Here is an 18019-nt window from a genome sequence, read left to right as displayed (position 1 = left end):
TGAACAACACTCTGGAGTACTTTTTTGATATCTCAAATGCATCTGGAGATCTGGGAGGCTTCTTGCTGACATTCAAATAATGGAGGTCTATGGCGCCCGAGGCAGAAAGGTCCATAAAAGTCCACAAAAAACGTGTCAATATTCCTCCATACTGCTCGTCCAATGTATTCCAAGTGTCCTGAGTGGGTAGCATCCAGAATTTACTCGAAACGAAGTCATTTAGAATGTTTTTAGAGCATAAACAGTAGTGTATAGGATTTCCTGAAAGCGCGCGCCTGCGAGTTCACGACGCTACGGAAACCGCGTCAGACCAAACCAGATGAAAGTGCGCATTCAGCTCGGCAAAGAACTCATGCTCTTCCTCAACACTGAAGTCCTCAGACATTTTTCTTTCGTTGTTTCTTTCTTTGCACAGGTAAACAGCACATTTCTTCTTCTACGCTTGCATTATCGGCAGAGCAGACGCTGAAGGCTAATCATGTTTTGGGTGTACTATTCCTTTAATGTCCACAAATCATGAAAGGAATAATATTTTAGTACAAGGATTGGTGTTTAAAAAGGAATTCTAGGGGACCAGCCAAGGGCTCATCAAGGAAAGTGTAGAAAGTTTTCCCCAACACACACCTGTCTAACCAGATGACTCTGTTCTGGCTGTTTCTTGTTTCCTTTTTGGCCAGAGGCAAGTTCTTAACAGGATATCTGAATGCTTTCTATCTACAATAGCTTCCTTTTTGCCATCCGCAATGAAGACATTTCTTTGGACAAATGCTTTTCCTGTTTTGAGAGATTGTTGTGGAAACACTATTCTCATAATGGGTTGAACAGGCCCCTGTGAGATATTAAAAGCTTGAATATCCTGTTGTTTTTTTGTTATTTAATTAAATCTCTGCTCTAAACTTCTCTACAACATTATCCCCAACCTGCCTGCTGTCTTCCTTGTTCTGCATGATGCTGTTTGTCCTTTGAACATCTCAAATAAAGCTTTGAGGCTTTAAGCTTTTTTAAAGGTATGAAATTCAGGGCTTCATCTCTGTTCTTTTGTTTTCCAGTAAAGTCTCTTAAATCACCTTGTTTGTCGATGGTGTTAAACAAATAAACTGCCTGTGATTAATGGGCACCACACTTTGCTTTACATCTCAAAGCCTGACATAACTTAAGAGTTATGTGCTACAGTACTTAGTGTTGATCAACTACAATAAATTCCAATTAAACATATTGATAGTTATTACAAAAAATGAACGTTTTTAATAGGTTTGAATACTTTTTAAATGCAAACCTTAAACATGAACTGTCTGGATAAGGACAGGAGGACAAGGACAAGGAGCTGGTATTGCTGTTTATGCCTTCTATGAGGCTCTCTTAATATTAATGGCCTTGAATATTCTTTACCTGACTGTCAGATACAAAGGTACAGTAACTGTCAGTAACACACAGCTGCCCTAGCATAAGATCTAGTCATGGACTTTGCTGAATCTACTCCTCCTGGATAAGTATGAGGTGAGAGCATATATTATCCTGCACTGTGTCATTGACACTACAGCAATCCCTCAAAACGAGCATGTATGCAACGAAAGTGGAGAGGAAAACCTCCCTTCTTTTACAGGAAAAAACCTCCAGCGGAACTAGGCTCAGTGTAAGTGGCCATCTGCCGAGGCTGACTAGGGTTTTAGGAGACAGAAACAGACACAGAAAAAAGAAACATAGAAGCACTGATCCATAATTTGTGTGTTAGATAAGGATTGCCTATGAAAAACGCAGTTAGGTAGGCAAGCTTTTTGCCTGTTTTTAAAGCCAAAAGGGAACATCAGTAAAAGAGTTAATCAGTAAAAGCTGGGCTCACAGCTTTGTCTTGTAGAGAAACAGGACTAAGGACAAATAATGGGTCCAATGAATAACAGATGTAACTCTATACCTTTGATTATAGATGATAGAGTTGGACTCTACCATCTATAATCAAAGGTATTGATGGCTGCTGCCCCAGCTGATATTTCTCTCCAGGATGGTTTCATAGCCAAAAAGAACCAGGCCAGATGAAGCTACTTTGAAGAACAAGAGCAGACAAAATGGAAAGTAATAGTTACTCACATATAAAGCAGAATGGGAGAACGGAGACTGAATGAAGCAGAATGATGAGAAGGGGTCCCTATGTCCTCCAGCAGACTAAGCCTACAGCAGCATAACTATAGAGATTGCTCAGGGTAATCTAACTTTGTTAGAAACATAAGGCACAATCAGATCTCTGATATAAGATATAAGATTCAGGGCTTTATATGTGAGAAGAGAAATTTAAATTATGTTCTAACTCAGGACAGGAAGCCAATGAGGGGAAGCTAAGAAAGGAGAAATATGGCCTGTCTTTTTATTTTTCATCAGAACTCTGACAATACCATTTTGGATTAGCTGAAGGTTTTTAACTACAGTTTGTGGAAATCCTGATAGTAAAAAATTACAATAGTCCAGTCTTGAAATAACAAGTGCATAGATTAGTTTCTCAGCAACACGTCTGGACAAGATATTTATAATTCTTGCAAAATTCCACACAATAAAAAAAATGAAATTCTAGAGACCTGCTTAATGTGATTTATGTCCTGATTGAAAATATAATGAAGGTTTTTCCATTATAGTCAGGACCAATATAATCCCATCCAGATGAAGTGACTGATTAATCGGCTCCTTTTCCAATAACTTCTGCATTCAAAAGCAGAAAAATAGTCATCTAGGTTTTTATGTCTTCAAGACATGTCTGTAATCTATGTAATGGGATAGTTGGGATAGTTGTGTCTTCAGCATAAAAGTTAGAATTAATGTAATATAGAAATCCATTTATTATCCCACAATGGGGAAAATCACTTTACACTTCTTTACATTTGACCCATCCCCTTGGGGAGCAGTGGGCTGCCATTGTGTGGCACCTGGGGAGCAGTGAACTGGGTACTTGCAGCCTTCTCAGAACCTCCACAAGAGCAATGCTCTAACCACTAGGCCAACACTCCCAATTAATCCCATGCTGTCTAATAATTCTACCAATTTGCGGCATACAGCAAAGAGAATTGGCCCTAGCACTGATCCCTGTGGTACTCCCCGGATAGCACTGGATTATTAGGAAGATTCATCAATAACATGAACAACCCAAAATCTGTCAGACAAATAAGATACCAACCAGCCTAGTGCAGTTCCCTTAATTCTAAAAGAAAATTTAATTATTTTATTTTTGAAAAATGCAACACTGAGATCTAAGTCCATTATATGAGGCCATTAGAAGTGCTGTGTCAGTGCTGTTTTAGTGCTATTATAGGCTCTAAAAAGAAAGGAAGATTAGATAATATAATTGACCAAGTCACTGGTCAAGAGAAGAGAGGTTCCTTAAGGTAAAGTTTTAATTATAATTGCCGTTCTCATAAGACAACCTTTTAGGAGGTGTGACATATACTTTTTATTAAGCCTTCATTTCAGTATTACAGTTTTTTCTGAATGCTTAAGCGCTAATCGTGATTCTTGTAGCACAATTTCTAAAACTATTGATACGTATAACAAAACCACTCACTGAGTTTGCGAAACTAAAAGCACAAACACTGCATTGCACTCAGTTTGCAATTTTGTAACACACATTTTGCAAAACTGTAGGCACAATTCTGCACAACACTCTATTACCAAATTTCCAACACACTCCTAGCAAAATTATACATATGTATGGATATCATTATGGATATCTATGACACCATCTTTCAAAATAGGCAATAAGCATTTCTTCATGAAGTCGTGTACTTGCACGCCACAGAATAAGAATGGAACAAATTTACAGAGTTTCTTTCGAGAGAAACACAGAACATGTAAAGCAACTGTGATATGACTATGTGCAGGTAAGCTATAGTGTCAATGGTTCTGAATTTGGAAGTGCATACTGTAGTGCTGTGCATGGGCCTGATGTGATGCATTTGTTTTGTCTTGTCCAGAGAGTGATGGAACTAGAAGCAGATGCCATGGGACATGAGCTACTTTTTGTAGATGAAGCTGGTTTTACAGTTTTTTCTGAATGCTTAAGCGCTAATCGTGATTCTTGTAGCACAATTTCTAAAACTATTAATACGTATAGCAAAACCACTCACTGAGTTTGCAAAACTAGAAGCACAAACACTGCATTGCACTCAGTTTGCAATTTTGTACCACACATTTTGCAAAACTGTAGGCACAATTCACTGCACAACACTTTATTACCAAATTTCCAACACACTCCTAGTAAAATTATACACATGTATGGCTATCATTAACACTATTTTGCCAACTGTCTGGCACACTTTCACATGTGAAAACTGTTTTAGATAATTAGTTCACTTTGCAATCAGCCTAAGCACTATAAATAATAATAATTGATAATGACACCATCTTTCAAAATAGGCAATACGCATTTCTTCATGAAGTCGAGTACTTGCACGCCACAGAATAAGAATGAAACAAATTTACAGAGTTCCATCGGAGAGAAACACAGAACATGTAAAGCAACTGCGATATGACTATGTGCAGGTAAGCTATAGTGTCATTGGTTCTGAATTTGGAAGTGCATACTGTAGTGCTGTGCATGGGCCTGATGTGATGCATTTGTTTTGTCTTGTCCAGAGAGTGATGGAACTAGAAGCAGATGCAATGGGACATGAGCTACTTTTTGTAGATGAAGCGGGTTTTAACCTCAGTAAAACCAGGAGACGTGACAGGAACATTATTGGTCATAACCAATACATAACATAACCATGTGTGCAGCTATAAGCCAAAATGTTGTTGTTCACCATCATACAACCATAGGCCCATACAACACTGCACACGTTATCTCATTCCTGGACACCTTACATGACATGCTCACTGTTCAGAGACCAGAGCATACCCGATATGTCATCATATGGGACAATGTTAATTTCCATAGGGCTGCTTTGGTCTGCAACTGGTTTACAGACCACCCATTCTTCATGCAACCTATTCTCATTATGAGTGCGTATGAAATCGTACGAAAAGTTATGCACCGTAATTTCGTACGTTTTGGACGGTTTTTTTTTGTCACATGCGCATCTGACGCACCATTCACAAATATAGAATATAAATTACAATTAGCCCTAACCCTGACCCTAACCCTAAGATATAAAACAGCAAGCAACGTAGTTAGAGACATGAATAAGTGCTGATTGCACTGTTTTTCCCAGTTTTCCGTCCGTCCGCGGATCTGATTTTTTTCTGTCTGCCAGCGCATGCGCACTGATGTGGTTTTTTGAGGATAAACATCCAAAACGTACAAAATAGTGTGCATAACTTTTCGTATGATTTCATACGCACTGATAATGAGAATATGTTGCTTCATGGCACTCAACCTGCCTCCATACTCTCCATTCTTAAATCCCATTGAGGAGTTCTTCTCTGCCTGGCGCTGGAAAGTGTACGACCGTCATCCTCATCAACAGGTAGCCCTTTTACAGGCAATGGAGGAGGCATGTTGAGATATTGACCAGGCATCATGTCAGGCCTGCATACGGCATTCAAGGAGATATTTTCCCCGGTGCCTTGGACTGGAGGATGTCATGCGATGTGGACGGAATTTTGTGGCCGGACCCAGAAAGACGACATGATGTAGGCTGACTGTTTTTTTGTTTTTTGTAAAATTACTATTTTGTGTTCTGAATTTGTCTTGGTTTTGATGAGTGTGAATAAACAGCAATACTTGAAATTTGGATCCTTGTATGTTTACATGACACTATGACAAAAGTATGACCTCAAATTGACATCTGTACACAGAGAAAGGGAAAGCCAGATGTGTTTTGTATTCATACCATCAGTGTGTAGTTGGCACATTGTGTGCTTAGTAGATGATGGCTTGTGTTTACTGTTTGATACGAAAACACCATTTTTACAAAGGTGTGAAGAGTTAATATAGCTGTGTTCGCTTTTGCAAGAGAACTGCAATGTTTTGATAATTGGGTGAAAGGTTTTCTTATTTGTGTGTAGAGTTTTGCAAAAATAGCCAATAGTTACAAAAAATGTGCTTAAGCAATCAGAAAAAACTGTAATTCCTGTGACTCCTCATGTTTTTCATCTCTGTTCTTCACACCCCTCCAACTTCCAGCCACTGGCCTTCTCCAGGGCGTGCATCATGACAGAATATTTTAGTACAAAGAGTGATGTTATGGATGTAATGGAATTCTAGAGGACCAGTTAAGGACCAGCAAAGGGCCCATCAAGGAAAGTGGGAAAGTTTAGAATGGCTACTACTGTATGTTTAAATGGTTCATATATCGTTTTTATTTCACATTAAAAGTAAAGTTAAACCCAATAACAAACATAGATATTTTAGATTGCATCATGATGAATTTAGAAAAGTTGACGAAATATAAATACTTTTTCCAAACTGGATGGCAGGGACCATGATGTTGTGCCTTCAAATTTCACAGTGACACAAATGTACGGAAGAGGATTAGGGCCACTGGAAACTGATTTTTAAATTTTATTTCAGTTTATTATGGGGAAAAAAGTCAGAATTCTGAGAAAAAGGTCAGAATTCTGAGAATAAAGTCAGAATCTGAGATTAAAGTCAGAATTCTGAGAAAAAAGTCAGAATTCTGAGATTAAAGTCAGAATTCTGAGAAAAAGGTCAGAATTCTGAGATTAAAGTCAGAATTCTGAGAAAAAGGTCAGAATTCTGACTTTTTTCCTATGTTAAACTGAAATAAAATTTAAAAATCAGTCAACATTTTTTTCTTTTTTCCAGTGGCTCTAATCCTCTTCCGTACAATACGATATCATCCCAACATGTGTAATAAAAAGATCATCAGAGGGTCAGTAAACAGTAACTTAGTCTCTGTCTGGCTACCAGAGGTTTCTGCCTTTAAAGCACATGCAACGTTACAAACAGCGTTGGGAAAGTTCTCTTTCTACGTGAACTAGTTCAAAGTTCACTTCACACATTTTAAAATGAACTAGTTCAGTTCATAGTTCATAATTCAAAATTTTGAACTAAGTTCACAGTTCCAAAAAATGAACTAGTTCATAGTTCTTTTTTTTTTTTTTTTCATATATTGCTCAATTATACGGAGCCCCTCTGATGACATGGTCAAAAAAAAAATGTTTAATTGTGGCCACGAAGTAGTATTTCGTGCGCACGTTATACTTATTGCGTGGCCACGAAGTAGTATTTTGTGCGCACGAAATACTACTTCGTGGCCACAATTAAAAAAATTTTTTTACCATGTCATCAGAGGCGCTCCGTACAATTACACCAGAGCCTACTGTAGAATCACAGACAGCAATTATTTTATCAGTTGTAACACTGAAACTGTGCGTCAGATTTCATCTTCATATCCAGTTTTGAATCCTTATCCAACCAGGGTTTACATTAGCATTGAGGGGACAGCATTTCCCCATTGTTGCTTTAACGCTTTGTTGCTGTCCATTCACTTCACACTAGTAGCAGCTGCAGCTTTCACCCCTACAGTATATTCTCAAAAACATCAGGAAAATGTGCTGCTTGAATGGTCTTTTTTATGAGGAATTATTAAAAGAAAAACAGGAAAGTAGTCTTTAAGGTGCAAATGTTTTTTTAATTTTTTTTTTTCAATTTAAAATTCCATTTCAGTACATACTAAAAAGGAATACTGGAATCCTGGAAAATTATACCAGGCAGGTTTAACAAACAAGTTACATGAATAGTAAAACCCTCAAGAACATTTTACTAACACAAACTGAGGGACCAGGCTGAGGTAGGAATTTAAGGTTACTGAAGTGCGGATTTTTTTACTGAAAGCCGGCGGGCAAAGTTTGCAGAGAAATGTCAGATTGTTGCCATCGTCCTCACCGACCACCTGGTCATAAAACTGTTTTAAGTGATCATACTGCTGCTTTGTCGCATCCACGGTCGCCTCCATGCTGCTGTGGCTTCCACGCTGCATTTTGTTTTGATGACGCACGCGGCTGTAGGCTACGACACTGGTAGCTGGTGTTGCCAGATTGGGTGTTTTTCCCGCTACATATTAAGGCCTGTTTACGGTGTGATTTAGCCGGGGTTTTGCCTGGAGGACTCAATAGAAATCTGGCAACCTATTGAACGAAGTTGAACTGAGAGAGCGTGCCGTTCACAGACACCAGAATGAACGAGTTCACAATAACGTTCATCAGGCAGTAATGCCGTACGTTCAGTTCACGTTCGGCCAAAATATGAACGAGTTCATGAACTTTCGTTCAATGAACGCGTTCAGGCACAACACTGGTTACAAACCTCCATATGTGCTGAATTGCCTCTCTTTGTTTAACTTATTTGGATTGAGATTATCTGTGGCATTAGAAGAAATGCACCACTAGTGTAGGAATCTCACGTAATTTCTATCCACAGCAGGCTTCCCTTAGAGCTGAATTAAATCACCACTGTCTGTTTTTCCCTGCTGTTTGTGTCTGCACATCCCTCCGATTTGTTAGCGTTGGACGTAGCAGGGAAAGTCACAAAAAAATTAAATAAATAAATAAGTCTGTGATTTGTGCTCTATTTAATCTTTAAGAAATGTTAAAAGGATTGACAGCCAGTGACTAAAATGGCCGTCTTTCATCGCGTTTCCACTTGTTAATAATGAAGAAATGAGTAGCTGTGCCTCAGGATGTTTGGTTGTTCATCCACTAATTGGAAGGCTGATGGTTATAGTCTTATTTCTCCGCTGTGTATATCAGCGTGTGGGTGGTGGATCCATATGATGCTACATGATAGAAATGCTCTCAATGCATATAACAAAAATGCTCAATTAAGGTGTGGCAGAACCAGTAGAACTGGCTCATTAAACTATGAAAAGCAAAATATGAAGTAGCAATCCAGCTAATCAAGCGTCAGCAACACTTCTGAATATTGATTAGTGAAAGGGTATTGACTCTGTGCAATTGGTATTTGACTTTCAATTAGATGCTGCTTTAATTTAACTGCCCAATACCAGTGTGACATTCAGTTGAGAAATGAAGTGTCATATGCGGTCAAAAAGTAAATACAGACCTTTGAGAAAAGGCTGGGGCTGCACCTAAAGCGCTGTGTCATCCTTCTTTATCATCCTCGTCCATGCAGTTTGCTGGGAGCAGCTCGCAGACTGACAGTCATGGAAAGCTGCTTAAGGGAGCGTGGCCTCAGTGCATGAGCTGTGCCGAGGTTGCAGGGTTGTCAGTGCTGCAAAGAGCAATGCTGTCATATTAAGACCTCAGCCTGGTCCTTATTTGGTCACTGACATGGTCAGTTGCTTGAACATATTTAGATGATTTCAGTGTCACAGCCAATTGTCAGCAAAAGCATGAAGCTGATTCAGGGGATTATTGGATATGGTGGGAAATGATCAGGATGAGAGGAAGGTTTGGTAGATCTCTATGTTTAAATAGACATATATTTATAGGGATAAATTCATTGTATAGTATTGGAATTTCTTATTTAAGCCACAAAAATAAACCTAAATGCTAAACATGAACTCTGTTACCCAAAAGTGTCTATATTTCCATTTAGTACTTCTAGAGTTATTTATTTTTACATTTTATGTGTCCTTTAACAGTGTAGAAGAAAACATACAGCAAAATACCAAATACCAGAATACTACTTTAACCCTAAAACACCGAACAGGGCTGTTATTGAGTCACAGGATATCTTAGGATCTTTGTTTATAGATCTTGTATTTATTTTTAATTTTGTTATTTTTGCTATTCCATTAAAACAATTAAATAACTAAATAAATATTAAAGGCAGAAAATAATAATAGTAATAATGACATCTGTTTATTATCGTTAGCAATGGCAGTAACTATAGTTTGTATACATTCTTTTTATACTTGCTTTTTGTGTCTCTGCTTCTGTCTCCTTGAACCCCAGTCGGCCTCAGCAGATGGCCGCTCACTCTGAGCCTGGTTCTGCTGGATATTTCTTCCTGTTAAAAGGAAGTGTTTCCTCTCCACTGTCGCTACAAACATGCTTAGTGTGAAGGATTGCATCCGCGTCAATGAGTCGATGCAATCAACTGGTTTTCCTTAGATAGAAAACTTTGAATCAATCTGACTGGATGATCTGGTGAACTGTAAAGTGCCTTGAGATGACATGTGTTGTGAATTGGAGCTATAGCAGGGCTCGATGTTAACCATCGCCCAATCGCCCGGGGCAAGTAGTTTTTCTTGTCGGGAGAGTACAAATTTCATGGCATTTGCCCGCCTCAAAATTACTTTAAAATCACCGACATTCGCTGAAAACGACCTACAAGCGTCGCCGGCGCCATTTTTGTTGTTTTGTACACATTCTCGCGTGATTTGAAAAAGCTGCGTGATTTTCCGCTAGATGGCGTCATTTTTCTCTCCTTGGGGAGAGAATTTTGCAGAGCAGCAGCTGGATGATGAATTTAATCTATACTATAATACACGCTAGATTAAAAATGATCAGTCAGGGATTAGGAAAATAATAATAATAATTGGCAGTCTTCTTTACAGTGGTCATAAATCAAAAAATGTTAATTAAATTTTTTTCTTTTAGACATTGTAGTGGTGCATTTAAATGTTATAGAGCTAAGCATGTTAAATTGGTGAGTAGTAGTAGTGTAAGTTTTTAACCTGTCAAGTTTGTTTTTTAGATTTTTACCATTAAAATTTGTATTTTTCCAAGCACACAACAGTTTAAAGCAAAGTTTAGTTTGAAAAGAATGTGCAGGAAGGATTAAAAAGCATGTTAACACAGTAATGTAGGCTTGAGTTCATTATCTTATATGATGCATGCATATACATACCAGGAACCTGTAAACTTACTGAATTTTATATACAAATAAAATTGTATATAAAAACAAACATTTTTATATACAATTTATATATACATTGATATATATATAAAATCAATATTAGGAACTATATTAGGAACTATATTTATCAAACATTATACTGGGCAAGTAAAAATTGTTTCTGGGCAAATGAAATGTAAAAATCCTTAACGTCAACCCCTGTATAGAAATAAACTAAATTGAATTGAAAATTGAATTATCTCTTTATCAATGGCCATTTTTATGACATTTTGAAAGATGATGATATTAGTGTCACTTAAAAACTACTTTAAATAAATTAGATGCACGTGCATAAACACTCTCGTCAATTTCGTCTTATGTTACAGAATTTAAAGGCTCCTTTCTCTATCTGTGATTGAATATTCATTTTGCGGTTATTTCACATTTTACCTTCTCTATGACAGATGTTCCTGAACTTCATCTGTATATTTATAGGCAGTTCCATTAGTTCAAAAAAATTAACAACACTTTTAATTGTGGTCGCAATCACAGCATTCTTTCCTGCTTTTTAAATGGCACCGTTCGTTAATTGTTATTTTTCTGTATTTATTGATGCAAAGCAGAAAAAACTCACTGACGAATCTGTAAATTTAAGTGTTGGAAAAATCTTGAATCCAGTGGTTATAATTTTTCTGTTTCTCTAATAATTCATAGCACTGTGCTACCCTCCTATAAATAGTTTAAAGACATCAAAATCATTGGGTATTATCATATTTATGTTTCAGTTCAGAGGAGCAGGGGCCTCCACAGTAAAAGGATTACAAAACTTCAAGCTGTACAGGATTAATCCGACATGACACTGCAATATGATTAAGCAGTTCTGCTGGAAACTTTGTTCTACGTCCTAACCGTAGATAATTTGACTTTAAATGTCATCTACAGATTTAAAGCATTCTCCTTCTTTCTGGTTTCTTTTAATCCAATTAATTAAACTTGTATCCTGCCTGAAACCGAGGTGGAATAAGAGAACTACCAGTAACATAAATGTCAAATTAGCTAAGGGTTGGAAGTCTGGCTTTCAACTAAAAATAAAAGATAGCATAGTATAGATGCAATTAAACAAATGTTTTAGAAAAACTTAAACTCTGAATAATTAAGCCAATAATTATTAATAAAATATGAGCTGCACTAAAGAAAATAGACATAATGTGATATAGAGGAGTCCCCTATTGCTCTAATAATGTTGTACAATATTTATGGCGTAAACAAGTGTTTGCTTTCAAAAAAATTGTGCTTTAGAGACATTTAGAAATAGAGAAAAAGACCACTTAGTCCAGGTCATAGCACTCTTAGTGGATTACGCTGGAACCTCTCAAGTGGAAAATTAATAATAAGAAATAACAAAAACAAAAAACTTCAACCTCACACAAAAATAAGGTAATGAATAAAGAAAACACTGGAGATTTACAGACCGTGGGTTTAACTCTCTAGTTTCCCTCTGTGCTTTTCTAAGGGAACAATGTGAGCCTGCATGGATGAATCATCACCTTTTTAAAGCTTTTATTGTCAGTGGAAAATAAGCTGCATTTTAGAAAGAGAAAACCAAGAAACATATGCATCCAAAGATCAATAAACGTTTAGAGCATCCCTAAAAAAAACACAACAAACCAGGAACAAATTAGTCAGTAAGAGACACTAAGTATGATATTCCTACCTGTTCTGAGTGCATGGAAATGTCTTGATTTAGCGAGGAACGACCCACTGAGATTAAAATCCTCTTTTCCTCTTCTTCAAAGTGCTTCAAGTCATATTATGTAGACAAAATTTATTAATTTCATAGTTTAAAAAATTTGGCAGAAATGCATATGTCATAATTTTGTAGTATTAATGTTTACAGTCAACAATTAAAGGTGTGGTGGAATTTTTTCGCGCATTTTTTAAATGACTCAACTCAACTTTATTGTCAAATGTGCTACATGGTAAACATACAACACATATGAAATTTCAGTCCTCTCAACCCCATGGTGCATAATAAAAAAAAAAAAAAAAAAAATATATATATATATATATATATATATATATATATATATATATATATATATAATGAACCATAGCATAAAAATAAAAAAACCTAAGATATAAAAATAAATATTAAAATATTTAAAAATGACACACCCTCCCCACTGAAAAATTTAATCAAAAATGCACATACACAACTAGGGGTGTAAATAATAATCGTTTTGTATCGATGTATCGATCCAACAGCCGACAATTCGATGCATCGATACGTCCGCAAGAGTATCGAGCCATGTTTTTTTTTTCCTTGGGTCTATTTTTATCCATTTGCTCCTGGACGTAATTCTCCCCCCCATGCTGTGGTGGCGCTAAACCTAATTTGCCCTCCTACCTCGCTTCCTGGTTATACTCTTACAGCAGTGTGTTGCAGTGAGCTTGACACAGACATTTTTGATTTATGCTCAATATGGTGGTCTGTGCTACACACTGTGGGTCTAGATACGGGAAGTGGGGGCGAGTTTAGTCCGACAACGGAGGGACATAAGGGCCAAAAAGAGCGGAGATCCAGGTGAAAAAAGGGTCCCAGCGTTCTTGCGCACCTCGCTCTTCTAGCCGGCCTCCTGTCTGCGGCACTGTTTGCGGTGAGCTACAATTTGGGAGAGGTGCAGCGGAGCGTTTGTGGAGGGGGCGGGACGTTTGGAGCTGAGGTATTGAATTGCACTCATTGCACCGATTTTGTGCAATATTGTTGCAGTATTTTTTGATGCAACTTTTCTACTTCTGTTATTTGCTGTTGTTTCAAAAACAAAAATGCAGAAGGATATTACAGCTTTCATTGATTTATTTCAAATTTGAAACATTGTCTAGCCTGTAAGGTGTTAAAAAAAAAAAAAAATTAACCAATCAATCAAATCGAATCGTATCGTGGTGTATTCTTGAGAATCGAAAATAATCGAATCGTTGGGTTGGGAAATCAATACTGAATCGAATCGCCATGATGGATGTGATTTACATCCCTATACACAACCCTGTACCCGCTCCCGCGCGCAAACGCCTATTAAACGCGTGTTAGAGTACGCACAAGCCCATTTCTCCTTGTGCACGCTCAGTTTAAAAGTGTCTGTTTGCATCGCTCATATACGCTTACATTTCATAAAGAAGATTTGCTATTTTTCCACTATGTCAGACTGAACACCGGAACGTAAAAATGGGGAAAAGTACGTAGGACGGCTTTATGTAAACATATCACCAGAATGATTAACAATTATGATGACCACGTATTTTCAAGATAAGAACATCCTCCACTATACCTTTAAGTAACAAAACAAGCTAAGAAGAGAAAAGCATCAGTGGATCTACAGGTGCTGGTCATAAAATTAGAATATCATGAAAAAGTAGATTGATTTCAGTAATTCCATTTAAAAAGTGAAACTTGTATATTATATTCATACATTACATACAAACTCATATATTTCAGATGTTTATTTTGTTTAATTTTGATGATTACAAATGACAACAAATGAAAATCTCAAATTCATCATATCAGAAAATTAGAATATTACTGAAGACCAATAAAAACAAAGGATTTATAGAAATGTTGGCCAACTGAAAAGTATGAACATGAAAAGTATGAGCATGTACAGCACTCAGTATTTAGTTGGGCCTCCTTTGGCCTGTATTACTGCAGCAATGCGGCGTGGCATGGAGTCGATCAGTCTGTGGCACTGCTCAGGTGTTATGATAGCCCAGGTTGCTCTAATAGTGGCTTTTAGCTCTTCTGAATTGTTGGGTCTGGTGTATTGCATCTTCTTCTTCACAATACCTCATAGATTTTCTATGGGGTTAAGGTCAGGAGAGTTTGCTGGCCAATTAAGAACAGGGATACCATGGTCCTTCAACCAGGTACTGGTAGCTTTGGCACTGTGTGCAGGTGCCAAGTCCTGTTGGAAAATGAAATCTGCATCTCCAAAAAGTTGGTCAGCTGCAGGAAGCATGAAGTGCTCTAAAACTTCCTGGTATGTGGCTGCGTTGACCCTGGACCTGAGAAAACACAATGGACCAACACCAGCAGATGACATGGCACCCCAAACCATCACTGACTGTGGAAACTTTACACTGGACTTCAAGCAACGTGGATGAAGTGCCTCTCTTCTTTTCCTCCAGACTCTGGGACCTTGATTTCCAAAGGAAATGCAAAATTTACTTTCATCAGAGAACATGACTTTGGACCACTCACCAGCAGTCCAGTCCTGTTTCTCTTTAGCCCAGGCAAGACGCTTCTGACGCTGTCTGTGGTTCAAGAGTGGCTTGACACAAGGAATGCGACAGCAGAAACCCATGTCTTTCATACGTCTGTGTGTGGTGGTTCTTGAAGCACTCACTCCAGCTGCAGTCCACTCTTTGTGAATCTCCCCCACATTTTTGAATGGGTTTTGTTTCACAATCCTCTCCAGGGTGCGGTTATCTCTCTTGCTTGTACACTTTTTTCGACCACATCTTTTCCTTCCCTTCGCCTCTCTATTAATGTGCTTGGACACTGAGCTCTGTGAACAGCCAGCCTCTTTAGCGATGACCTTTTGTGTCTTGCCCTCCTTGTGCAAGGTGTCGATGGTCGTCTTTTGGACAACTGTCAAGTCAGCAGTCTTCCCCATGATTGTGTAGCCTATAGAACTAGACTGAAAGACCATTTAAAGGCTTTTGCAGGTGGTTTGAGTTAATTAGCTGATTAGAGTGTGGCACCAGGGGCCATCAATTTTGAACCTTTTCACAATATTCTAATTTTCTGATATGATGAATTTGAGATTTTCATTTGTTGTCATTTGTAATCATCAAAATTAAACAAAATAAACATCTGAAATATATGAGTTTGTATGTAATGTATGAATATAATATACAAGTTTCACTTTTTAAGTGGAATTACTGAAATCAATCTACTTTTTCATGATATTCTAATTTTATGACCAGCACCTGTATCTCTTAACATGGATATTAGTTTTTTATTTTATTTATTTTTTTTACATTTGTCACAGCTGTGTTGATCCAGTAAGATGGCATGACACCTAAAATAACTCTGCTCTATAACTCAACCAGCCCAAGACAAAAATGATTATTCAAATAAAATGTCAGGATGTTTCTGCTCCAGTTCTGACCAGGATTGACGCCCTTTCTTTTCCTCAAATAGCTCTATCTGTCATAGTTGGTTTTATAATTAACCCACATGAGAGATGCTTCCCAGAAGACCAGCGAAGCAGTTCAATAAATGTGTTAAACAACAAATAATAATGGGGATAACCGGGTCTGAAAAAGTTCCTCTGGGAGAGCACAGGAACAGAGGGAAGTAGAAGAGGATACTGGTAAACGACTGGTGATCAAGAGTTCACTGTACAGGAAATGTAAGTTGTTAAAGCGACGTGCATCCAAAGCTAATGTTTCCCCTCTGTAAGTCTGTTCTGATATTTGCCCTTTAAACCAGATTTATAAATACATCACCTGGAATTACTTTGCTTGAGCAGTGAGTCATTGCTTTTTTTTTTCTAAGACAGTTTTAACTTTCAATATCTGACGGTATTTCAGTGTTACTGTGTGTTTGTGCAAGATGGTTTCAAAGTGCATTGCAACATTTTCTCTGTGTTGATGGCATCAGAATAACTGGCTTTAGGTAGCTCATTCAGTCTACTTATTTTTTCTTCAACCCAGTGCAAGTATGAAGATGTCAAAGAAATAGTTTCTGTCTCTCTCGTCTATCCGAACATCTAATGCTAACTGTGATTATAGAAAATGAATCATCCGGCTTTCTTCAAATTGAATGTCTAAGCAGCCAGTTTTGTGAGCTGAGTCATAGTTTGTGTTTATTAGAAGGTCTTATTATCCTCAAAGAAGTGGGCGTATTGCTTGATAAATAAATAAATAAAAACCTTTAGGACTTTGCTTATAGCCCTGGAAGAAAGACAGAAGCAAAGTAAAGCTGTTATTAACGGAAATATTCTTATCTTGTTTATATTGTTACAATTTTATTAAGATGATACAATCTAATACGTTTTATCTCCCAAGTCAATTTCCTTCTTCTTTCCTTTTTTATAGAAAGACTTCTCGAAATGTATCTATTAATTGGTTTTGCAGGATTATCTTCTAAAACTCGAAATGTTTTTTTGTTTTGGTTTTTAACTCTGAATGTTATGTTCTCCTTCAGTGAAGGATAAATGCCTTATCTCAGCTTTATACATAACAGCTCCTTGAAAAAAAAAAGTCAAATCTCAGAGAAGCCCAGAGTCCTTGATTTAACGTAATTCTCTCAGGGGCTTCCTTGTTTGTGAGCCAACTGTAATCAACTCTGTCTGTTCTCTGGCCATCACTGTAATAAGGACAAAAAGCTCCACAGTACTTTAACCTTAAGCTTCTGCAGAGGACGCTGCTCACATTTTCGAAAGGTGCCGTCCAGTGTTTACTCCAATATCCTTCTCCTTTCTGCCAGCAGTGCTTTTATTTGGTGGAGGTTGTGGTCAGTGATGCTCTGCATGTCGTGCAGGAAGCGTAGATCATCTATGAGGGAGCGTTTAGGAGAGCGTGAGGAGACAAATTCACTAGAGCCGTGTCTGCCCTTTCTGTCCTAGTATCTTGTTTGAAATTAAGATTAATGGGGGTGTTGTCTGGTCTGGTTGTAGTGTGACAGTAATGGAGACATTTGGGGAATACAAAGAAGGGAACTTAACTAATTAGACAGATATCTTGGCTCCTCTTTTACAACAAGGTGAGACTTACCTGGCAGGTGAAGTGTTAACAGAGGACAGTTGGACACTGTTGGTTACATTTCTTTTCCTCCCCATCTTTCTGTGAAGGGGCATCATAACTGAGGTGTGTGTCGTATGTCGTTCCTATTCCTTCCCTTTTCACTCTCTGTCATTACCTTTCCTCAGTTAATATTCAGCCCATGTCTTGGGCTCAAATGTTTTCACGCAGCAGCAGACTAATTTCCCACAAAGCTGTCATTTTAACACCTGATTGCAGAGCACAAGCTAACAGGACAGGGTTATTTGGAAGGTTATGTTTTATCATTACGGCAGTGTTCAATTGTAGGTTTTTTAAACTGAAGATAGAATTGAGATACTGGCTCCTGATGTTTTTTCTCTCTTCATCACCTTTGCAATAATGCAAATTTCTGGTATTCTTTTGGCAAGCAAGCTGTGTCCCTGTCCACTTAATTCTTGGAAGGCAGAGGATTAATTTCACTATACATCTTAACTCCACTGCAGCCAACCATTC

The 18019-nt window shown here is 37.7% G+C and overlaps 1 protein-coding gene across 1 annotated transcript in view; it reads right to left on the bottom strand.

The window, feature by feature from the left end:
- Positions 1-17330, bottom strand: part of opn7d (opsin 7, group member d) — a 43036-nt gene extending 25706 nt beyond the window's left edge. The window contains exon 1 of the mRNA XM_038309241.1: positions 17177-17330. The gene's annotated coding sequence lies outside the window, so the exon portion shown is untranslated. The remainder of the gene's footprint in view (positions 1-17176) is intronic.
- Between the last annotated feature and the right edge of the window lie 689 nt (positions 17331-18019).

The sequence above is a fragment of the Cyprinodon tularosa genome, unplaced genomic scaffold, assembly GCF_016077235.1.
Source record: "Cyprinodon tularosa strain WSP-4 unplaced genomic scaffold, ASM1607723v1 ctg66, whole genome shotgun sequence".
Classification (NCBI taxonomy): domain Eukaryota; kingdom Metazoa; phylum Chordata; class Actinopteri; order Cyprinodontiformes; family Cyprinodontidae; genus Cyprinodon; species Cyprinodon tularosa.
The sequence above is the reverse complement of the archived record's forward strand: the minus strand, read 5'-3'. Positions and strand labels throughout refer to the sequence as shown.